General features: G+C 38.9%; 1 pseudogene; it reads right to left on the bottom strand.

Moving 5' to 3' along the window:
- Positions 1 to 384: 384 nt before the first annotated feature.
- On the bottom strand, positions 385 to 25,037 carry LOC139362848 (HIG1 domain family member 1A, mitochondrial pseudogene; annotated as a pseudogene).
- Positions 25,038 to 25,076: the final 39 nt, after the last annotated feature.

The raw sequence follows: 25,076 nt of genomic DNA, 5'->3' as shown, positions 1-25,076 counted from the left end.
AAATAGCACTCTTATATAATATTCAAAACGTGAGATTCTGCAGCAAACTGGCAGTACTTCAGGGTTGGCTTACTATCTTCTTTAGAACTAATTTCATCTTAACAGTTTAACAAGGTGGACATTTCAACACTCTGAAGTGTATTTAGGTGACATGTATCTTTTATGTTAACTCTACTTCCTTTAATGACCTACTAGTAAACTTAGTCACTAGTAATTCAATCACCAGGCAAATCAAGCCTGCAAGAAAGGAAGCCAATATTCAAAATGCTGTTACCATCTTAACCCACTCAAATAGTTTATTTTCAACATTAATATGTAACTTCAATAATGAGATGTCTAACTAAAGCAAGCTCCTCCAACAAGATCAAGACAGCATCTCTTCTTCTAAGGCTTAGTTTTTGCCTAGAATTCCCGATAGCCCATACCAACCCAGCCATTGCTCCTACAACAAAGCCTTGGGCTCCCACACGCATGTGGATCAGATGATGGAACATTTTAGTATTTCCCCTCCTCTTCAATTTGTGTAATCCGTATGCAACAATTGCTATAAAACCTGCCATTCCAATGGGGGTGAATGGTGCCTCTTTAGCTTTTGAGTAAGTTTGGATCCCTGATCTTCATCATACAAAGAAAAGGAAACATCTGTGTCTGTCGACATAGTGATCGCTCAAAGAATCTACCTAGAGCGAGAAAACCTCTCACATGCCAACTGACTTCTCTCTTCTATTTATTTATCTATCTGTGAAATAAGAACCTCCAGCTAGACTCCAAACCCAGTGGTACAAGGGAGAGAAAACAGTCATCACTGGAGAAAGCTACAGGGCGATCAGTGTCCTCAGGGAAGAGCCAGGCTTCAGTCAAAGCAAGAAGGCCAAGGGAACACTTAGAGAAAAGCTATCTATATAATTTCTCCAAATGAAACCATACCTTAACACACTTAGTATGGTAATCTAAAGTCAAAATTATTATTACTAGAGACAGAGTCTCACTCTGTCACTCAGGCTGGAGTGCAGTGGCGCCATTTCAGCTCACTGCAGCCACCATCTCTCAGGTTCAAGTGATTCTCCTGCCTCAGCCTCCCGAGTAGCAGGGATTACAGGTGCCCACACCACACCTGGCTAATTTTTGTATTTTTAGTAGAGACAGGGTTTCATCATGTTGGCCAGGCTGAACTTGAACTCCTGACTTCAAGTGATCCACCCACCTCTGCCTCCCAAAGTGCTGGGATTACAGGTTTGAGCCACTGTGCCCAGCCAAAATTAGTTTCTCTTAGACATTGCAGAATCTTTTTTGCATGTAATGTTAATTGGTGAGGAGTTCTTTTGTAGACAATCTTGTTTTGTTATTTTCTCAATATAAATAAATCTAAAGTTCCAATAAAATCTAAAATTCTGAAATTTTACTTTGATCTATTCCAAGTTTGAAACCTTTGTCATGTATCTTGCTTGGTATTCCATAGGCCTCTTAAATTAGAAGACTCATGTCTCCTTTAACTCTGGAAATTTTTCTTTTAGTATTTCTTTGTGTATTTCTTCCTCCAAATTATCTGTGTTTTCTCCTTTTGGAACTGCTATAGGATGGATAATGCGATATCTGGATCTATTCATTTCTCAATTTGCCTTTATACTTTTTAAAAATTTTTAGTGGTTAATTTTAAGGAGGATCATCCCTAGCATCTCTCAACTTGATATTTAGGTTAATTTGCTCTTTTTTGAGATAGAGTCTCACTCTATTGCCCAGGCTGGAATGCAGTGGGGCAATCTTGGCTGACTGCAATCTCTGCCTTCTAGATTCAAGTGATTCTCCTGCTTCAACCTCCCAAGTAGCTCGGACTACAGGCGCGCACTGCCAGGCCTGGCTAATTTTTTATATTTTTAGTAGAAACAGTGTTTCACCATGTTGGCCAGGCTGGTCTCAAACTCCTGACCTCTGGTGATCTGCCCACCTTGGCCTCCCAAAGTGCTGGAATTACAGGTGAGAGCCACCACAGCCAGCCTGATTTGGTGTTTTAAAAAGCGGGATTATTCCCCCCAATAAAGTGGGAGACAGAATAGGAGATAAGATGGAGAAAAAGAGATAAACGTTATCAGGCTTCTCTCAGAACTATAGAATTATGAATCATTGCTTCCTACACAAGGCTGTTGTTTCAAATTGCTTCAAGGCCTTATACCATTAAATAGAAGGTCAGATCGATGAATAAGTTACAAAAATGAAGCATGGAATGGAAAATCTCTTATTGTCCATCACACTACTTCATCAGAAAAAAATTTGAGGCAGGGGGGCAGAGTCTCACTCTGTTGCCCAGGCTGAAGTGCAGTAGCACGACTATGGTTCTCTGCAGCCTCAACTTCCTGGGCTCAAGCAATCCTCCCACCTCAGCCTCATGAGTATCTGGGACTACAGGCATGCTTCACCATGACTGGCTAATTTTTAAATGTTATTTTTGTAGAGATGGGGTCTTGCTGTTTTGCCAGGGCTGGTCTCAAACTCCTTGGCTCAAGTGATTCTCCCACCTTGGCTTCCCAAAGTGCTGGGACTGCCCAGGCGTGGGGGCTCAGGCCTGTCATCCCAGTGCTTTGGGAGGCCAAGGGGGTAGGATCACATGAGCTCAGGAGTTTGATCAGCCTGGGCAACAAAGTGAGACCCTGTAAAAAAAAAATTAGCCAGGCATGGCGCCGCACACCTGGGGTCCCATCTACAAGGGAGGCTGAAGCAGAAGGATCACGTGAGTGCAGGAAGTTGAGGCCACAGTGAGCCATGTTTGTGCCACTGCACTCCAGCCCAGGTGCCCCCCCAAAAAAAGAAAAAGTGTTGGTGGTGAAACTCCATCTCTACCGAAATACAAAACTTTAGCCAGGCGTGGTGGCGGGCGCCTGTTGTCCCAGCTACTTGAGAGGCTGAGGCAGAATGGCGTGAACCTGGGAGGCAGAGCTTGTAGTGAGCCGAGATCGCGTGACTGCCCTCCAGCCTGGACGACAGAGCGAGACTCTGTCTCAAAAAAAAAAAAAAAACAAAGAAAAAGAAGAAGTGTTGGGATTACAGGCCTGAGCCACCATGCCAGGCCTTAGATTTTTGTTTTCTTTTTCGAGACAGTGTCTTGCTTTCTTGCCCAGGCTGGAGTGTAATGATGCAGCCACAGCTCACTGCAGCCTGCAACCCTTGGCCTCAAGAGATCCTTTCACCTCAGCCTCCCAAAGTGCTGGGGTTATAGGCCTGAGTTACCACATCCAGTCTGGTCAGAAATGTTATAGAAGAAAGGCAGAGGAGTGATTCAATTTGTGTCCTTTTAACAATTAACACAGTTACAATTATAACAAAAATTTTAACTACAAATTCAACAGATTTATCTTCATAGCTTTCACAATCGTTATTAAAAATCAGGTACCAACCAAACTTTTTTCTCCACTATAGAATTCTCCCTACCACCACCATTTTAATTGGAGTCTCTGTAAGTTGTCTTTTGCTGCATCTGTTATACCGGCATGAAAAAGGACTTCCTGAATTTATTGGCCCTGAGCTTGGAATTTTCCTGGAGTTTTTCACCATGTGGTAGTTCCCACCAATGTTTTTGGTTATTTTCTCTACTCTCATTTCTCCATTTGTTACAGTGTGGATATGTGTCCCCAGCCCCAAAGTCTCACATTGAAATGTAATCCCCAGTGTTGGAGGTGGGGTCTGGTGGGAGGTGACTGGATCATGGTGGTGGATTTCTCATGAATGCTCTAGCACCATTTCCCTTGGTACTGTTCTCATGGTAGTGAGTTCTCATGAGATCTGGTCATTTGTATCAGCATGCAAGAAGGATGTTAATTTTTGGGTGATGGAATGGTTATGGATTTACTATATGTATTCTCTCAAAATTCATGTTGAAGCCCAGTGTGACTGTATTTGGGGTTAAAAAAAAAATTAAGGTTAAATGAGGCCATGAAGGTGAAGCCCTGATCCATTGGGATCAGTGCCCTTATAGGAAGAGACACCAGAGAGCTCACTCTTCTCTCTCCTCATGGACTCTGAGGAAAAGGCCATGTGAGGACAAAATGAAAAGGCAGCTGTCTGCAAACCAGGAAGAGAGCACGCACCAGAAATCAAGTCATGCCAGACCTTTATCTGGGACTTCTACCTCCGTAACTGTGAGAAGTCAGTTTCTGTTGTTTCAGCCACGTAGCCTGTGGACATTCGTTATGGCAGCCCTAGCTGACTGAGTATGCTCAAATTCCATCCCTGCTATGTGGCAGTCCCTGGCTACTAACCTTGGGTAATTTAATGTCTTTTCACCAGTGTCCTCATCTGTAAAATGTAGGTAGGAATACTATCTACTTCATAGGAGTCATGAGGACCAAATGATATAATATTTATAAGAGCTTAGAATAGTGCCTAGTGCACAGTAAACACTAAAGTGTTAATCATCTACAGCAAATGCAATGATAATTATTTTTTAATTTTTCTAGAGACAGGGTCTCACTGTCGCCAAGGCTGGAGTATGGTGGTGCAATCACAGCTCACTACAGCCTCGACCTCCTGGGCTCAAGCAGTCTTCCCTCCTGAGTAGCTGGGATTACAATCATGCACCACTACATCAGCTAATTTTTTAATCTTTTATGAGACGGGGTCTGACTGTGCTGCCTGGGCTGGTCTTAAACTCCTGGGTTTAAGTGATTCTCCCACCTCAGCCTCCCCAACTGCTGGGATTACAGGCATGAGACACCATGCTCAGCCCAGTAATAATTTCATGTGAATGTTTCCTATAGTGCCCTTTGATAAAAAGCTGAGAGCGTAATAATAAAATGTTAGTTTAGGTAATTCTACAAACTTCAAGATAATGGTGGCAGTATTATGAAGACTAGCTTGATTTAAAGATACCACTTAGAATAACTATAAGAATACATGGACTTGTTCCTAAGTTTAATGAAGTATTATTAGTGGTTTTGTGTTTTGTTCGAGATCATAACAATCTCCTATTTTTTTTCTACAAGCTTTGACATTTGCCTTTTGTATGTATGTCTAGAATCTATCTCAAATTAATGTTTGAATATGATGTGATATATGAGCCAAGCTTCCTTTCTTTCCCCACATGGAACCCAGTTGCTCCACCAAAATGAATTGAAAAGATTATTTCATCTCCATTGAATCACATGAAGCTGAAAATGATTGTGAGGTCTATTTCTGGATTTGTATTCTGTTCCATTGGTCTATGTCTATTTTCTTTTTCTTTTTCCTTTTTTGAGACAGAGTCTCGCTCTGTCGACTAGGCTGGAGTACAGTGGTGCTACCTTGGCTCACTGCAACCTCTGCCTCCTGGGTTCAATCAATTCTCCTACCTCAGCCTCCCGAGTAGCTGGGATTACAGGTGCCCACAACACCTGGCTAATTTTTGTATTTTTAATAGAGACGGGGTTTCGCCATGTTGGCCAGGCTGGTCTTGAACTCCTGACCTCAGGTGATCCACCCATCTCAGCCTGCCAAAGTGCTGGGATTACAAGCGTGAGCCACCGTGCCCGACCCTCTTTGTTTTCTTTATATGGAGTCTCACTCAGTCACCCAGGCTGGATGGATTACAGTGATGATATCTAGGCTCACTGCAACCTCTGCCTCCTGGGTTCAAGCAATTCTCCTGCCTCAGCCTCCCCAGGAGCTGGGACTACAGGCTCATGCCCCCACGCCCAGCTAATTTTTGTATTTTCAGTAGAGACAGGGTTTTGCCATGTTGGCCAGGCTAGTCTCAAACTCCTAACCTCAAGTAATCCATCGGCCTCGACCTCCCAAAGTGCAGGGATTATAGGCATGAGCCACGGCACCTGGCCCTGGTCTATGTCTGTCTTTATGCTAATATCACACTATCTTAATAGTAGTTGCTTTATATTAAGCATTGAAATCTGGTAAAGTAAGTTCTTCAACTTTGTTCTTCAAGGTTGGCTTGGCTACACTAGTTCCTCTGCATTTTCACATACATTTTAGTCTCAACATGTCAATTTACACACACACACAGACCTGCTAGGATTCTGATTGGAATTGCATTGAATCTATAAATTAGACCAATATGAGTAGCATTGACTTAATAATATCAAGCCTTGGCCAGGCGCAGTGGCTCACACCTGTAATCCCAGCACTTTGGGAGGCTGAGGCGGGCAGAAAACTTGAGTCCAGGAGTTTGAGACCAGCCTGGGCAACATGGCAAAACCCTGTCTCTACAAAAAATATAAAAATTAGCCAGGCGTGGTGGCATGCACCTGTCATCCCAGCTACTTGGGAGGCTGAGGCACGAGGATTGCTTGAGCCCAGGAAGGGGTAGTTGCAGTGAGCCGAGATTGCACCATTGCACTGCAGCCTGGGAGATGGTAATGAAACCCTGTCTCAAAAGTAACAATAATAATAATAATATCAAGCCTTCCAATCCATGAACTTTATCTACCTACCTACTTATGTAGCTTTCTGGTTACATAGACTATATGTGTTTCGTAATGATGGGGATACAGTCTGACAAATGCATTGTTAGGCAATTTTGTTGTTGTGTGAACATCATAAAATGTACTTACACAAACTAAGATGGTAGAGCCTACTATATACCTAGGCTATATGGTAAAGCCTATTGCTGCTAGGCTATAAACCTATACATGTTACTATGCTGAATATTGTAGGCAGTTGTAATACAATGTTAAGTATTTGTGCATCTAAACATAGAAAAAGTAATGCTTTGCCTTATGATGTTATGAAGGCAACAATGTCACTAGGCAACTAGCAATTAGGCTGCAGTGCAATGGTGCAATCCCAACTCACTGCAACCTCCGTCTCCCAGGTTCAAGCGATTCTCCTCCTCAGCCTCCCAAGTAGCTGGGATTACAGGCATGTGCCACCACACCCGGCTAATTTTTTTTATTATTAGTAGAGACAAGGTTTCACCATTTTGTCCAGGCTGGTCTCGAACTCCTGACCTCAGGTGATCTACCTGCCTCAGTTCATACAGCTAAAGACTAGATTGTTTTCCTCACAAGATAACATTCATTTATAGCTCTAATGCTGAAAGAGCAGCTTTTTAATGTAACAAATGATCTAGATACAGAAGTCATAGGTTTCTCTTCCTATGAGAAAAACGTTCAACAAAATATAAATCAAACAGCATCCCAGAGGCAATAGAATCTCATTGTACTGAAATGTTTACAAATTAAGGCTACCTTGGCATATAAACAATTTACAATTTATGATGGAACATTCCCATCAAATTGTTTACATATAAGAATTCAAGGCCGGGCGCGGTGGCTCACGCCTGTAATCCCAGCACTTTGGGAGGCTGAGGCGGGCGGATCACAAGGTCAGGAGATCGAGACCACGGTGAAACCCCGTCTCTACTAAAAATACAAAAAATTAGCCAGGCACGGTGGCGGTTGCCTGTAGTCCCAGCTACTCAGGAGGCTGAGGCAGGAGAATGGAGTGAACCAGGGAGGCGGAGCTTACAGTGAGCCGAGATCGCGCCACTGCACTCCAGCCTGGGTGACAGCGCGAGACTCCGTCTCAAAAAAAAAAAAAAAAAAGAATTCAAGGCCAGGTGTGGTGGCTCACACCTGTAATCCCAGCACTTTGGGAGGCTGAGGCAAGTAGATCACCTGAGGTCAGGAGTTCGAGACCAGCCTGGACAAAATGTTGAAACCTCGTCTCTACTAATAAAAAAATTAGCCGGGCCTGGTGGCACATGCCTGTAATCCCAGCTACTCGGGAGGCTGAGGAGGAGAATCGCTTGAACCTGGGAGGCAGAGGTGGCAGTGAGCTGAGATCACACCATTGCACCCCAGCCTGGGGGGAATGAAAAAAGTGAAACTCCATCTCAAAAAAAAAAAAAAAAAAAAAATTCAAGCAATTTATTAAAGAATCATCAGTGGGGCTCAGTTCAAACAAGTTAATATTATGCATCCTTACATTCAACTTAGTACACTCAGTTGCTATAAGGAGAGTAACTGTCGTCTTACTTCGGGAAACACCACTAGTAATGTTAAGAATCCAAACCAGTCAAAGGGCAAAGTATTACAGCATTTGGCTCATGAATGAAAAAGCCTACAATTATAATTTAGTTTTTCTAATTAGAACATGATCCAAATATGGGACGTTTTCTTGTTTTTCTTTGCTTTTGTGGCTCTAATACCCTTTTGGTTTTCTAAGCAAGCTGAATACATTTCCTGATCAGTAATGCCATTGAACAAATGATCTACACAATTCAGATTTTTACTAAATCCAGGTTTCAAGATGGCACAATGTTCCTAAGTTATGTTTCAATTAGTACATCTTTCTGATGCCAGGGAAAAGAAAACAAGGACTAATATGTCCTATAAAAAATGGTGACATATTCCTAAAGCTGTGTATTTATTTATGAAGAAAAGATGATTGTCCCACTTTATGCATGTGTAGATCCTGTTTTAGCCACTATGACAGAAGAAAGTCTCAGTGTAGAGGTCTACAATTCCGATAAATGTCTCTGCATTTCCCTACATTAAGTTTAGCTACTTTCTGTCCAGAATTATAACCACAGACCCTGAGATGTAGCTCTCAGATCTCAAAATGTCTTTCTTTTTTAGAAAATGGATTCCAGGAAGATTAAAAAGCAATACCAGCAGGTATAGGTGCAGAATTAGATGTAATCATTCAAAGCATTCAAGTAAAATTATGGCACTATAAATATCAGAAAAGCATCCCTTAGGTGTTCAAAACAAAACGTGTAAGTCATTCCTAACTCAGTGGAGCTTTATAGCATTTTCCCAGACAGGAAGGGGAAAAACAGTTAACATTTGAAAGTCCTGAAAGCTTTTCCCTTGGTTAATTACATTAGATGGCTTGTCTTTGATCGAATTCCTTCTTTTTTTTTTTTTCTTTTGAGATGTATTCTTGCTATGTTGCCCAGGCTGGAGTGCAGTGACTCGATCTCGGCTCACTGCAACCTCTGCCCCCCTGGCTCAAGTGATTCTCCTGCCTCAGCCTCCCGAGTAGCTGGGATTACAGGCGCCTGCCATCATGCCCAGCTAATTTTTGTATTTTTAGTAGAGACAGGGTTTCACCATGTTGGCCAGGCTGGTCTGGAACTCCTGATCTCGTGATCCTCCCACCTCGGCCTCCCAAAGTGCTGGGATTACAGGTGCAAGCCACCGCGCCTGGCCAAATTCCTTCTTTTTTAAACATGGATAAAAGTATTACGGGCCAAGCATGGTGGCTCACATCTGTTATCCCAACACTTTGGGAGGCCAATGTGGCTGGATCACTTGAGACCAAGAGTTTGAGACTAGCCTGACCAAGATGGTGAAACCCTGTCTCTACTAAAAATACAAAAATTAGCTGGGTGTGGTGGCCTGCACTTGCAAGCTACTCAGGAGGCTGAAGTGTAAGAATTGCTTGAACCTGGGAGATGGAGGTTGCAGTGAGCCGAGATCACGCCACCGTACTCCACCCTGGGCGACAGAGGGAGACTCCATCTCAAAAAGAAAAAAAAAGAAGTATTACTGTTAAAACAGACAACATGTTGCAAATTAATTCTCATATAACGTACTCCAACAAAGCTTAGAAAATAAAGATGTTGAGGTGGCTTGTGACTAAGTCGAATAGTACTTTCCTCTGCTGACAACTTCTTTATATGTTGGACCCAACACTATGGTATGTTCAATTGTGCTGTATATGATCCTTTAATGTCACATGATGGTGGGTATGGATCTACAATGCCCAAGTCACACAGATTCCTCAGAGCCATCAAGTACTTACTTTATCCCACAGCTCCATTATAATCTTATGGGACAGTGTCATATATGTGGTCCATCATTGACTGAAATGTGGAAATGTCATCATGTGGCGCATGACTGTATACACACTGTCAGCCATCACGTCCATGGATTCAACCAACTGCAGCTCAAAAACATTCAGGAAAAAAAAATGGATGGTTTCATCCGCACTGAATATGTACAGCCTTTTTTTCCTTGTCATTCTCTAAACAATATGGTATAACAAATATTTACATATCAGTTTGTATCAGGTACTGTAAGTATCTAGACATGATTTAAAGAATACAGGAGGATGAGCATAGGTTATATGGAAATACTACATCATTTTATATAAGGGCCTTGGACATCTGTGGATTTTGGAATCCTAGAGGGTCCTGGAACCAATCTCCCACAGATACCAGGGGACAGTGTGTATTTATATATGTAAGCACTCTGTGTGTGTGTGTGTGTCTCTCTCTCTATATATATGTATATATAGTCTGTATATATGTGTGTGTATATATGTACAGTCTCTATATATACTCTATACTATAAACTAAAGCCACTATATATAAACACTGTACACACATATATATAAAATATATAGAATACACATTGCTATATATATATACACACACACATATATACACACACACACACACACACACACATATATATATTTTAGGTCTTCTTTACCTTCTCAGCAATATTTTGTAGTTTTTAGTGAAGTACATCTTTCTAAGGTGTATTTCTTAGTATTTGTTTTTGACAGTAATGTAGGCAGTGTTTACTGAGTTTCATTTTCCAATTCTTTGTGCTAATCCATATAAATACAATTAATTTTTGTATGTTGATCTTTTATTTAGTTTCTTTCTAAATAAGTTTATTGTTTGTAGATTCTTTTGGATTTTCTATGAATACAATCATGTAATCTACACATAAACACAGCTTTATTTCTTCCTTTCCAATTCTTTTTTGAGAGACAGGGTCTCACCAGGTCACTCAGGCTGCAGTGATGCAATGATAGTTCACTGCGGCCTCGATCAAATTCCTGGGCTCAAGCAATCGTCACACCTCGGCCTCCCAAAGTGCTGAGATTACAGGTGTAAGCCACTGTGCTCAGCCTACAATCTTTATATATTTTTTTCTCCTTACCTATGGCTCAAACCTTTAGTAAAATATTGACAAGAAACAGTGATAGTAAATATCCTTATCTTGTTGTGGACCTAAGGGAGAGAGTGCTCAGTATTTCCTCTTCAGGTATGTTAACTATAGGATTTTTATAGACATCTTCTATCAGATCATCTATGTTCCTTGTATTTCTAGCCTGCTGAGAGTTTTTATCATAAGTGGGTGTTTACTTTTATAGTTTCTGAATTTGAGATTATCACATGATTTTTCTCCCTTATTCAGTGAAAGTGGTAAATTACATTGATTTCGGAATGTTTACCCAATCTTGCATTCCTGAATAAATCCTATGTGGTCCTGATATATCATCCTTTAAAAAAAAAAAAAAAAAAAATTCGCTGGGCGTGGTGGCTCAGGCCTGTAATCCTAGCACTTTGGGAGGCCAAGGCAGGTGGATCACCTGAGGTCAGGAGTTAGAAACTAGCCTGGCCAACATGGTGAAACCTCGTCTCTACTAAAAATACAAAAAACATTAGCTGGGCATTGTGGCATGTGCCTGTAATCCCAGCTACTAGGGAGGCTGAGGCAGAAGAATCACTTGAACCAGGGAGGTGGAGGTTGCAGTGAACCGAGATGGCACCACTGCACATCAGAGCGAGACTGTGTCTCAAACAATCTCTTGGCCAGGCACGGTGGCTCACACCTGTAATCCCAGCACTTTGGGAGGCTGAGGCAGGTGGATCACTTGAGGTCAGGAACTTGAGACCAGCCTGGCCAACACGGGGAAACCCCATCTCTACTAAAAGAAGTACAAAAATTAGCTGGGCATGGTGGTGCACACCTGTAATCCCAACTACTCGGGAGGCTGAGGCAGGAGAATCTCTTGAACCCCGGGAGGTGGAGGTTGCAGTGAGCCTAGATCGCGCCACTGCACTACAACCTGGGTGACAAGAGTGAGACTCCATCTCAAAACAACAACAACAAAAAAAAACCTCTGGATTTTCCAACTTTTTTTTAAGGATGTTCAAGAGAAATATTGACTTGTAACATTTTTGTAAAGTCCCATCTCAGGTTTTGGTGTTAAGAGTTGCGCTAAACTCAGAAAACCAGTTGGAACATGTTCCTTCTATCTCTAATCTCAGGGTATATAAAAAATTATTTTTTTCAGAAGAATTCATCAGCAAAGCATTCTGAGGCTGCAATTATATTATTTTTTTTGTGTGGAAAGATTTTCAATTACAGATTCATTCTCATTAATAGATACAAGATTTTGGGATTTCTTCTGTCAGTTTTAAGCTGTATTTTCCTGTATCATCTAACTTATCAGATTTACTGGAACAAATTAAGCTTAAGAACAGGCAAAATTAATTGAGTGTTAGAATAGTGATTTCTTCTAGGGGTACTGATTGAGAAGAACATGACCTGGAGTAACACAGATTTTCTCCATCTTGACCTGGGTCATTATTAGGTGTTAATATAAAAATCCATTAAATGTACTTAATTTAACTTTAATGTAAACATATTACAATTTAAAAATTACATGGAAAATAAACTTAAGATTTTGATGCTTACTCAAGACTGAAAATTTTGAGTTCAAGTGTGGCCTGAGAGCTGATTTGAGTGCTTACTGGAGATCTAAATTTTCAAAGTGAATGGTTCCTATGCTAGGATATCTTATTTATATCATTTCCTCCTAGCAATCATAGAATTTGCTTATTCTTATCTCTTCCAATAGACAGCAGAGAAATAAATCATGTGAAATTGAAGAGAGTAAGTTCCAGTGTTTACATGACAAGGAACAAATGGACTACATATACTGTTTTTTGTTGTTGAAATGGAGTCTCACTCTGTCACCCAGGCTGGAGTGCAGTGGTGTGATCTCGGCTGACCTCAGCTCACTGCAACCTCTGCCTCCTGGGTTCAAGTGATTCTCGTGCCTCAGTCTCCTGAGTAGCTAGGACTATAGATGTGCACCACCATGCCCAGCTAATTTTTGTATTTTTAGTAGAGATAGGGTTTTGCCATGTTGGACAGGCTGGTGTTGAACTCCTGGCCTTAAGTGATCCACCCACCTCAGCCTCCCAAAGTGCTGGGATTACAGGCATGAGCCATGGATTACATACACTTTAGACAGTTCTTCATTCATCTTTTTCTGTCAGATATTTAAGGTGGAACTAGATAGAAAATAGTTCAAAACCTGAAGGAAAGCCTCAAGAGTGAATATTGTTGCTTTGTTCACTGGAACCCGTAAATTCCTACTTTAAAAAAAAATTATTTTATTACAAGTACGTTTTTCTTAATTAAGATAAAAAATAAGCATCAAAGCAGCAGCAAAATTCCCCCTTCCCCACTCCCACCCAGTTCCTCTGTCAGTCACAACAGCAAACATTCGGGGAGCCCTGAAGTATGTACAAGGCACAATTCAGTTACTTAATCCTCAACACAAACCTTTAGGTACTGTACCTACTTCATGAATGAAAAAACTAAGAAATAAGGGAGTTTTAATAGCTTGTCTATGGCTATACAGATTAATAAATAGTAAAACCAGGATTTGGTCTTGGCTCCCAAGTCTCTTTTTAAAACAATCTGCAATATTATAACCCACAATTGGTTTCAGTTTTCAAATAGTCCTTCTATGCACTATGTAGACATACTTATTTAATACAATGGAGTCATTCTATACTTTTATCCATATAACTGTTCTCCTACAAATGAATATTTAACATATTTACCTTTTTTCACTTTATAATTATATATAAAATTATACAGACAGAAATAAGCTAAATATATATATGTCCAGAAGTGGAGTTGCTAGTCAAAGTGTATTTGTTCTTTCTCAGTATTTTAAAGTTTTCCCATTCAGATCTATGAAAATGTGTGGTTTTTTTTTCAAAATTTGCCTCTTCCTATTTCTTCTTGTAGATAATCATTTGTCCCAGGAATCTTTATATCTGGTAGAACAAATCCAAAATCTTGTTCTTCGAAATTACCTTAGCTATTCATGGCGTCTTCTACACACAGTAGTTCCCCTTTATCCATAGTTTTGCTTACCTCAGTTATCAGAGGTCAACTGCAGTCTGAAAATATTAAATGGAAAATTCCAGAAACAATTCATGAGTTTTAACTTGTGAGCAGTTCTGAGTAGCATGATAAAATCTCACACCATCCTGGCTCTGCCTGCTGTAGATACTACTTGCCCATTAGTCACATGTAGCTGTCTCGGTTATCAGATTTAAAAAACATAGTATTATGCAGGGTTTGGTACTATTTGCAGTTTCAGGCACTGAGTGGTGAGTCTTGGATCACGTACCCACAGATAAGGTGAGACTACTGTAAATGTTACTAGTGATTCATGCAAATCTATCAATGCTAATAATAGTTTATCTTGTGTACTTTACATAGACAATCACTTAAGTCTAACATTAATAACTTTTTCTGGCCAGGTACAGTTGCTCACACCTGTAATCCTCCCATTTTGGCCTCCCAAAGTAGGAGGATCACTCGAAGCCAGGAGTTTGAGACCCGCCTGGGCAATATAGTGAGACTCTGTCTTCTAAAAATAAAATTAAAAATTAGCCGGGCATAGTGACATGTACCTGTAAGTCCCGGCTGTTTGGGAGACTGAGGCGGTAGGATGACTTGAGCCCAGGATTTCAAGGCTGCAGTGAGCTATGATCGCACCACTGCACTCCAGCCTGGGTGACAGAGCAAGACCCTGTCATTCATAGATAGATAGATAGATAGATAGATAGATAGATAGATAGATAGATAGATAGACAGACAGACAGACAGATAGATACAGACAGACAGACAGACAGATAAAATTATGCCTTTTCAAACCCTTCTCTACCTTCCTCCATCCCTCAAAACTGCAGACTACCTGAACAGTAACTAATAATGGACATCCTTGTCTATTCCTCATCTTAAAATAAATGTGTCTAACATTCTACCCCAAGTATGTTTGCTGGATTACATTTTAGAAATAATTACAATAGGCCGGGCGCGGTGGCTCACGCCTGTAATCCCAGCACTTTGGGAGGCCGAGGCGGGCGGATCACAAGGTCAGGAGATGGAGACCACGGTGAAACCCCGTCTCTACTAAAAATACAAAAAATTAGCCGGCGCGGTTGTGGGCGCCTGTAGTCCCAGCTACTCAGGAGGCTGCGCCAGGAGAATGGCGGGAACCCGGGAGGCGGAGCTTGCAGTGAGCCGAGATCGCGCCACTGCACTCCAGCCTGGGCGACAGAGCGAGACTCCGTCTCAAAAGAAAAAAAAAAGAAAGAAAGAAATAATTACAATAGTTAAATAAGAGAACTAAAACATCACTTTTTTTTTTTTTGAGACAGAGTCTCGTTCTGTCACCCAGGCTGGAGTGCAGTGGCGTGATCTCAGCTCACTGCAACCTCCGCCTCCTAGATTCAAGCGATTCTTCTGCCTAAGTCTCCACACTAACTGGGACTACAGACACCACCACCATGCCCAGCTAATTTTTTGTACGTTTTGTAGAGACGGGGTTTCAACCTGTTGGCGAGGCTGGTCTCGAACTCCTGACCTCAAGTGATCCACCAGCCTCGGCCTCCCAAAGTGCTAGGATTATAGGGTGAGCCACTATGTCTGGCCTAAAACATCATTTTTTAAATGAGTCTAAAATCATGACTCTTACTACAAAACAAAAGAAGTAGTAGAGGCTTAGAATAAAGTGAAAATGTGCAAATTTCATTTTATATAGGAGGCAGTCGATGGCAACTTTTATTCCTGAAGTTACTCATTCAAGAAATTGTTTTAAGTATGTCTCTGACATATTTAAAGCTGAATAGAAAATAGTATGTACACCTTACAAATTAAGAGAAGGCCCCCAAATTCAAATTTTAAAATTCTTGGCTCGGGGGCGTTGGCTCATGCCTGTAATCCTAACATTTTTGGAGGCCAAGGTGGGTGGATTGCTTGAGCCCAGGAATTTGAGACCAGCCTGGGCAACATGGTAAAACCCCATCTCGACTAAAAATACATACATTAAAAAAAAAAATTAGACAGGCAAGGTGGCATGCACCTGTAGTTCCAGCTACTTGGGAGGCTGAGGTGAGAGGATCACCCAAGATCACGCCACTGCACTCCACCCAGGTGATGAGTGAGTCCCTGTCTCAAAATAAAACCAAAAAAATTCTTTTCAGAAAAGATTAAAAACAAAACAATTAACACTAAGAAGAAAAAAAAAAGCAGACAAGCAGAGCATAAAATTAAAAGAAGACCATCTAATTGTGGTAATGCTAAAACTGAATGTCAAATTCAAAATGTTAAAAAATGTAAATAAATGGGACAAAAATTAAGTAGTTGTGAGCCTTTATGTGCTGAGTATAGCACTGAATACAAAAAGCAAAAGGGATTCAAATATACAAAGCACTGAATAAAAAGGAAAAAAATACATTAACAGCAGTATCGGCTTCATTTTCCATTTCTCACTACTTGAGAGAAATAAGCATATAGAGAATCCACCAGTGTTTAATTATTAATATTGATTAAATGGATAGATAACAAATTGCACTGAAGAACACATCCTTCCTAGCACCGGGGAAATAGTTACAAAATGTCTGCTTAGCAGGTTAAAAAGAAATCCTGAATAAATTTCCAGAAGCAGACTACATACACTAACTCTGTGTATTAGAACTACAAACTGTTAACAAAAACTAAAAAATAAAATATACCCAACCACATGGAAATAGAAACATACTATCCTAAACAACTCAGATCAAGTAGTCACATTTTAGCCACTAAATACTTAGAAAACAGTAATGAAAACACTTTTTTTTTTTTGGAAACAGAGCCTCGCTGTGTCGCCCAGGTTGGAATGCAGTGGCATAATCTCAGCTCACTGCAACCTCCACCTCCCAGGTTCAAATAGCTGGGATTACAGGTGCACACCACTATGCCTGGCTGATTTTTGTATTTTTAGTCGAGATGGGGTTTCCCCATGTTGACCAGGCTTGTCTCAGACTCCTAGGATCAAGCAATCCTCATGTTTTGGCCTCCCAAAGGGCTGGGATTACAGGCGTGAACCACCGTGTGTGAATGAAAACGTTTTTAACCTACAGGATGGAACCAAATAAATAACCAGAGGAGATTCATAACATTAAAATGGTTCCTTTGAGAACTGAAAAAAAAATAAATGGACCAATTATTCAACTCAATAAATAGGAATAAATAAGGGAAGTAGAAGAAGGAATCAAAGTAAAAATACCTAAATAAATTAGAAAATAAATGATAGTTTCTTATTCCCAGGTGGTGAGAGAGAGAATGGAGGTAGCCTGGGCAAACCTTAGCTAGTTTAATCAAGAAAGAGAGAAAAGACACAAAAAGTGTATGTAATTATAAAATGTATTTAAAATATTTAGATTATGTGCAATTATAGGCTTAAGACATTTTAAATAAAAGGTAAATGATGAATTTCCAGAAAAAGGGAAATTACCAAGATTTACCTGGTAAACAGACCTGTCAACAGACCAACACATAAGGAAATAGAAACATGAAAGAATTACTTTCAAGAGCCAAGTATATCTGCTTATAAATAAAATAGCTCCAACTTCAAAAAACAGGTAATTCTCAGGAGATATATACACACACACACACACACACACACACACACACACACACACATACTTTTTTTTGTTGTTTGTTTTTTTTGAGACAGGGTCTCACTTTGTCACCCAGACTGGACACTGGCTCAATCTCAGCTCACTGCAACCTCTGCCTCCCAGGTTCAAGTAATTCTCCTGCTTGAGTCTCCCGAGTAGCCAGGATTATAGGCATGCGCCACCATGCCCGGCTAAGTTCTTTGTATTTTTGGTGGTAACAGGGTTTCACCATGTTGCCCAGGCTGGTCTTGAACTCCTGAGCTCAAGCAATCCACCCGCCGCAGTCTCCCAAATGTCGGGATTACAGATGTGAGCCACGGCACCCAAGAGGATCTATATTCTGAATAAAACATTAGTTTTCCAGTTTATTCTGCCAACCTGTCATAACCTGTTAATAAAATTAATATAGATACAAAACATAGATACAAAGTCCCAAATACATGGTTAGGAATTAGAACATAACAGCATTGTAAATTAATGGTTATTACATTCTATTAATAAAATTGGTGTCTGTCATCAAAAGATCAAATGCATATAATGTCATTTGAAAAAAAAAACTTTAACAGCTGATCCTAATAAGCAGGCTTCATGAAAAAAGATTCTTCTTAAACATAATATTCTATTTTTAACCTATAAATTACACGAGTGAAACACTAAAAATCAGATACCAGTAAAATCAGAAACAAGAATGCCCATTATTATACTTACTCACTGAAAACTATTAAAAATGATGATAAAAATTATGTGGCTAGTTTAACAGCAACAATAATCAGCTTTACAGTATAAGTGGTGACTAGTTAAAAATATTATAATACTTACGAGGAGTCCGTATCTAAAAGCCACAAAAATATTTTTGGAAACTTAAAAAAAGAACATAAAGAAAAGTTTGGAACCCTTACCAGCCTGGCCAACATGATGAAATACCGTCTCTACTAAAAATACAAAAATTAGCCAAGTGTGGTGGCAGGGGCCTGTAATCCCAGCTACTTGGGAGGCTGAGGAAGGAGAAACTTGAACCTGGGAGGCAGAGGCTGCAATGAGCTGAGATTACGCCACCACATTCCAGCCTGGGCGACAGAGTGAAACTCTGTCTCAAAAAAAAAAAAAAAAAAAAAAAAACTCTTAATGGGGAACATGTAAAACAACAATTCTACTAAGTTCTCAATGGAAAGATCCCCTAAGTAAAAAACATTTAATATGTTTCTAATTAAAATCCTAACAGAATACTTGAGAAAATAATCTGAATGATTCTGAAAGTCACATGGAAAAATAGACAGGAATAGAAAACTCTGAAAAGGGGACAATTAAAATTCTGCCTGACAAATTTTATGTGGTACACATTGTTCGAGGAATTGAAAATAAAGTGATTTTTGAAACACACACTGTCAGATGCCTAGTTTATAATGATACAAGTGTAGGCCTTGTAAACAGAAGAGAAAGATTAAAAAAAAAAGTGTAAAAAAGTTGGATCCATATCTGAAAACAAACATCTATAAAATAAATTATAGAATGGTTTAGAATTAAATGTATACTAAAATATGTGTAAATATTTAAATAACCTTGGAGTAGGAAAATTTCTCTAAAGAGAAATAAGGAAAAGATTAACAGCCTTAACTACATAAAATATTTTTATATTAACTACAAATATATTTGTTATGGGACAATTTTAATATATACATACAATATATTGTATATATGCATATATGTATGTATATTGTATATATTGTATATATAATATATAGCATATACAGTAGACATACATAATACACATTTACAATATATACAATATATACATATACACGTATATTATGCATACATATATAGTATATATTATGCATACAAAAGTATGTATATGTATATACATAATATTATTAGGATCTGCTGTTAAAGGTTTTTTTCAAACATCTGAATAGTTAATAAAAGACCTGGCTAACATGTGAAGTGTTGGACTTCACTAGTAATCCAAGAAATATGAATTAAAACAAGAGGAGTTACCACCTGTCTAACAAAGATCTCTTAACTTTTAAGTACCCAACATGGCTAAATGAAAAGGTTAAGGAACAGGAATGTGAAATTGGTAAACTTTTCCCTAGAGAGATTTGGATCTAGCAAACATTTTAAAAGTGCATTCTTTATACCAGCAACTCCAAGGAAATTAATTTATGTTTGTGTGTATGTATGTATTTTTGTGGATTTTCATCACATTATTTGTAACAGAAAATCCAAAATATTGTGTCCAGCAATGAGAAATTGTGAAAGTATGGTTCCTCTATAAAGCAATAATTTACAACCATTAAAAAGAGGGTGGGCTGGGCACACTGGCTCATGTCTTTAATCCCAGCATTTTGGGAAGCCAAGGTAGGAGGACTGCTTGAGGTCAGGAGTTCAAGATCAGCCTGGGCAACACAGGGAGACTCCATCTCTACCAAAAATTTTAAAAATTAGCCAGGCATGGTGGTGCTCATTTGTAGTCCCAGCTACCTGGAAGGCTGAGGCAGGAGGATCACTCAAGCCTAGGAGTTTGAGGCTGCAGTGAGCCATGATCTTGACATTGCATTCCAGACTGGGGGGACAGAGTGAGGCCTTGTCTCTAAAAAATAAAAAAAACAAGAGGGTAGAATTTAATTGATTGATACCAAGAGATGTTCACAACATATTATTAAATGAAAAAAAACAAATTACAAAGCTATGGGCAGTATGATCCCATTGTTTTAAGAAAAATCAAACAAGATATGCATTTAAATACATCCATCAAAGGCAAAATATTAGGTGGTTATCTGGGGTTGTTCTTCTCTGTGTTCCTATTTCCGCATATGTACTAATTATAAAAAGAAAAAAGGATTCCACATCTTTTTTTTTTTTTTTTTTTTTTTTTTTGAGACGGAGTCTCGCTCTGTTGCCCAGGCTGGAGTGCAGTGGCCGGATCTCGGCTCACTGCAAGCTCTGCCTCCCGGGTTCACGCCATTCTCCTGCCTCAGCCTCCCCAGTAGCTGGGACTACAGGCGCCCGCCACCTCGCCCGGCTAGTTTTTTGTATTTTTTAGTAGAGACGGGGTTTCACCGTGTCAGCCAGGATGGTCTCGATCTCCTGACCTCGTGATCCGCCCGCCTCGGCCTCCCAAAGTGCTGGGATTACAGGCTTGAGCCACCGCGCCCGGCCAGGATTCCACATCTTAACCTTTGTCGAAAAAACACGGCACAGTGGATTACAAGTGGTCATCTTTATCAGATAAAAACTTCAAAAAGTCTGTTCTGGATAGAAGCAAAAAGCATACAAGGCTGAAAAATGGCCTGGGAGTGTTATGGCAATTTATTTACAGACTATTGAATACAGCCTGAAAAAAAATGGTAAAAAACAAATGGTTTATATTAATACATTAGATGTTAACAGTTTCAAGACTTAACTTTCAATCGTTCTTGCAAAAGGGTACAATACTTTTACAACAAATTAACTGGGAAAAAACTTAAAAGAGTGATTCTGTATTCACCATAGAGCCTCATTTGAATACAATTAGAAAATTCATTTTTAATTGGACATTTGATAGGCTGAAATGAGTTAAGACCCACAGACTCTGTCAGTCCATAAAATTAAAAGAATAAGTTCTTCCCATTACGATAAAAATTTTCCATTTTCGCTGTCTTCAACTGGATCCCATGACAGCTTATTAATAGCTTTTATTTTTAAGTAGAAACATTTAAGAAATTATCTGGAGAAGCTTTTGGTAAATGGCAAACTATTGCTCCCCTTAAAACACCACTTGAAATTACAAAACCCTGAAAGTATTTTTGTTGATTTTTTAAGAAAAAGTTCCAAATCAATAGGTTTTATTGCATAAAACCTTGAAAGAACTTAAAAGCGAATTATGTTTGCAAGACTACTGATAACCAATCTTCTTTGAACAAATGAAAAATATATACAGGATTTGCCTTTTCAAAGATTATCCATATATGAAACAAACAGCCCCTTCAGGCTCCTAGATTTTGAAAATGTCTTTTTCTGTTTTTTTCTAAATAAAAATTGTTTTTTAAGCAGACTTTTTAAAGCCACTTGTGTTAAGCCATTAGTCCAACAGTCTAAATTTAATTATTTTACTGTATCACTGGTCAAGTTATTTTGAAGCAATTTCCCTATTAAAAAGTTAAGTATTTACTGCAGAATTTGGGTATGGCTTAGAGGAACAAGCACAGGCAATCCAGTCGCCAAAGTTTCTGGCAATCCCTTTCTCTAAGCCTTATTTTTCTTAGCTGTAAAGTAAGAAGACTGACCGGATAATTTTAGATTATTGGGACATCTCATTCAGACTTTTAAAATATCAAAAGGCAGACTGGGCCAAAAAAAAAAAAATCGAAAGGATATTATATCCCAGCTGATCTATGGTCAAAACATGTATTTCAGCTTTTTTTTTTTTTTTTTTTTCGCTGTCTCCTACAGGAAGGATTCAGCTTTTTGGAAAAGAAAGCAAGTCCCCTCCCCCTAAAAAAAGAAAAAATAAAAATAAAAAAGGAAAACAAAAAGCCCTAGGATGAAAAATCATCCCAAATTGGATTAAGCTCAAAGCAAACAGCAAAACCTTAACTCAGAAGTACCAGATTAGATTGTAAACATTTACGTATTCACTTTTCATTTTTCTCAAGAAGCCTTGATATTTCTTACAAATAGGCCATTGCAAACTGACCAGATTCAACTTAAAATTTTATCACTGAATTTCCAGTTGTTTGATTTCTCTCCATAACCATCTCTATCCAAATTTCAATTTAAAATTTCAAAAAGATACTCAAATTTTCATGCCCTACATTCACTTAAGTACAATTTAGATACAGCTGAGGGTAGCAATACCACTAGCTTCTCCAGACATTTAAAAAATCTTGCTCACTGGCCGGGCACGATGGCTAACGCCTATAATCCCAGCACTTTGGGAGGCCAAAGCGGGCGGATCACGAGGTCAGAAAATCAAGACTATCCTTGCTAACATGAAGAAACCCCGTCTCTACTAAAAATACAAAAAATTAGCCGGGCGAGGTGGCGGGCGCCTGTAGTCCCAGCTACTCGGGAGGCTGAGGCAGGAGAATGGCGTGAACCCGGGAGGTGGAGCTTGCAGTGAGCCGATATCATGCCACTGCACTCCAGCCTGGGCGACAGAGCAAGACTCCGTCTCAAAAAAATAAATAAAAAAAAAATCTTGTTCACTGTCAGCACATTGGAAGTATGATTTAACACTGTTGATGATTATTGATGTTACCCCAAGGACTAGATTAGTACCTGGCATGTTGTAGGCACTGACTATGTATTTGCTGACTTAATAAAGCTCTCAATCACAGCTAGAATTATTACCTTATTTCACATTCCACAAATGACAACTCCTTAAAATTAGCATTTGAAGGTTTCACAAGTGACTTGCAACTCTCTAACAAATAATGAAGACGTGGGAAACATACTGAGTTGCATGCAGAAAAATCTGCTGTGTCAGTAAACACAAAAGGGAATTTCACATGGGAGAAGATAAATACTTTCTTCTTTTGGTAGGTCAAATCTTTTGTATTTTTGTCTTCTTAACTTGAAATCTGACTTACCTGCTTTTTTCCAAAAAATTTAAGCAATATTTTGTGTTCCTTAGATTTCACTCAAATTTTCAGCGATGACTGCTGTTATTGTAACTATAACCTACAGAATTAGTGATTTCCCAACTTTTTTCTATTAATCCGAATTCACTGAATTAAAATATTAAATGCTATGAAGGGAAGCATTAAAATTTTTTACTATCATATTTCATCAATTATAAGACAAATATTCTATATAATAACATGTCTGAATCTGGGATGCAGCTTATAATTGATGACATCTTAGCATTGTTTTGTGGCTTAATTGGCAAACATTTTTTCTTCTAAGTGATATATAAAAGACTGGTATGTCTCACAAGCAATGCTGTCTTAGGATAGTATTAGAAGTTCTAGTTCAAATTTTCAATTTCAAAGCAACAATTTCCCTGTCCTCCCAGCCACTCTCCCAACATAAATATATAACTGAAATGTTTGATTAGAAAAACTATCCAAACACAGTTCAATTTTATATAAAATATTTAATTTTTAAAACACAGGCTATTCATGTCACATAAATATCTTCAATTGTAGGTTAGCTGCTTATGGTCAGCAGAATTATCAAGTGTGACTATTAAGAATAACTTAGATACTGTCACTTATAGGAAAGTCTAAAGCTCTAAGACTCACCATATTAAAATTTCAGATACTTGAATACTGTTGCTATTTTGCTAATTTCAAAATATTTCTTCATTTCCTGCAATGTAGTTTATAAGTTGTTAGTAATCAATATTCAAATAAAAGCAAAATATTTTTTCTTCCATTCATTTCTTTCTCCCAACAATAAAGAGTCCATCAAAAAATAAAATGGTCAACTGATATCAACTGTTTTATAGTAGTAAAATGGTAAATTATCCTCTTTAAAATAATTTTACTGTTATCAAACTACAGGGCTTCCCACATACTGTTTTGAAATGAAGGTTCGTAAGTTAGAGGGCACAGGGTTAACTGGCTTTAGAACTGGAGCAATATACATTCTGTAACAGTTGTTCCAATTTAAGATTCCAATTAAAAAAAATAAGTTACCAGAACAGTTAATGAACAAAATGATTAATTGGCACAACTCTAACTTCCAGTCAATTTTTCCATTTAGTGATAATGGAAACACTGGTTATTTACCTTTGGTTCCTTTCTAGAATAATAATTGTGTGTATATGTGTGAGAGTGTGCACACAGTGAGACTTGACACCATTACAGTTTAAATAAGGACTACTCCATTCTTTGATGCTCTTCATAAAAACAAAAAAAAATGTTGAAATGAACTAAAGTTGTTCCTCTAAGTCTGGCAGAAGTCATAATCAACTATATAGAAGGTGACAGGAAGGAAGATAAAAGTTCTCTCTCATTGCCTTTTCTTTTTGCTTCAATAAACTCAATCTAGGCAATGTTTCTAGTTAACAAGTGAATAGAATTGACTTTCTTAAAATGGCAATTGCATAACTTAAAATATGGTATTTGCCACCCCTCCCCCACGAACTTTAACACACTTATGCAAGTTCTGTTATTAACTCTTGCTTCTATACTATGACCCTCCAATTATCCATGGCAAATGGAAACAGGGATAATATGGCAGCCTGAAAGAAAATGGTACTCTAAAATTCTCCTGGAGCTATTACTTTCAACCATTTAAATGACAAAACTTTTTAGAACTTATCAAACAAAAGGTACGGATTGCAGTTCTGCTCCCTTTCTTTGCTCTCACTCCCCTATCAAGAGAAGGTAGTAGTGAAAGGTAACACAGCCCAAAGACAGGCAGAAAAGGAGAAGGTGTGACAGGCAGAGGGAATGGACCTAACCGGAACTGAACAGGCAGCCCCTGAAAACTTGAGAGCTTCCTGCCTTTTTAATGCATTGATTCCCTTTAAAAGATAAATGGGGGTAAAAGTTAACTATTTTTTTTCAGACCTTAAGCTTACCTGTTAAGGCACTTACTTTCCCTCCCCACCCCACCCATAATTTTCATATAAAACCCACTATTTCATTTAAATGCATTTTGC

The sequence above is a fragment of the Macaca nemestrina genome, chromosome 4 (genome assembly GCF_043159975.1).
Source record: "Macaca nemestrina isolate mMacNem1 chromosome 4, mMacNem.hap1, whole genome shotgun sequence".
In the NCBI taxonomy this organism is placed as follows: Eukaryota; Metazoa; Chordata; class Mammalia; order Primates; family Cercopithecidae; genus Macaca; species Macaca nemestrina.
Note: the sequence above shows the minus strand (reverse complement) of the source record. Positions and strands in the feature narration are given on the sequence as shown.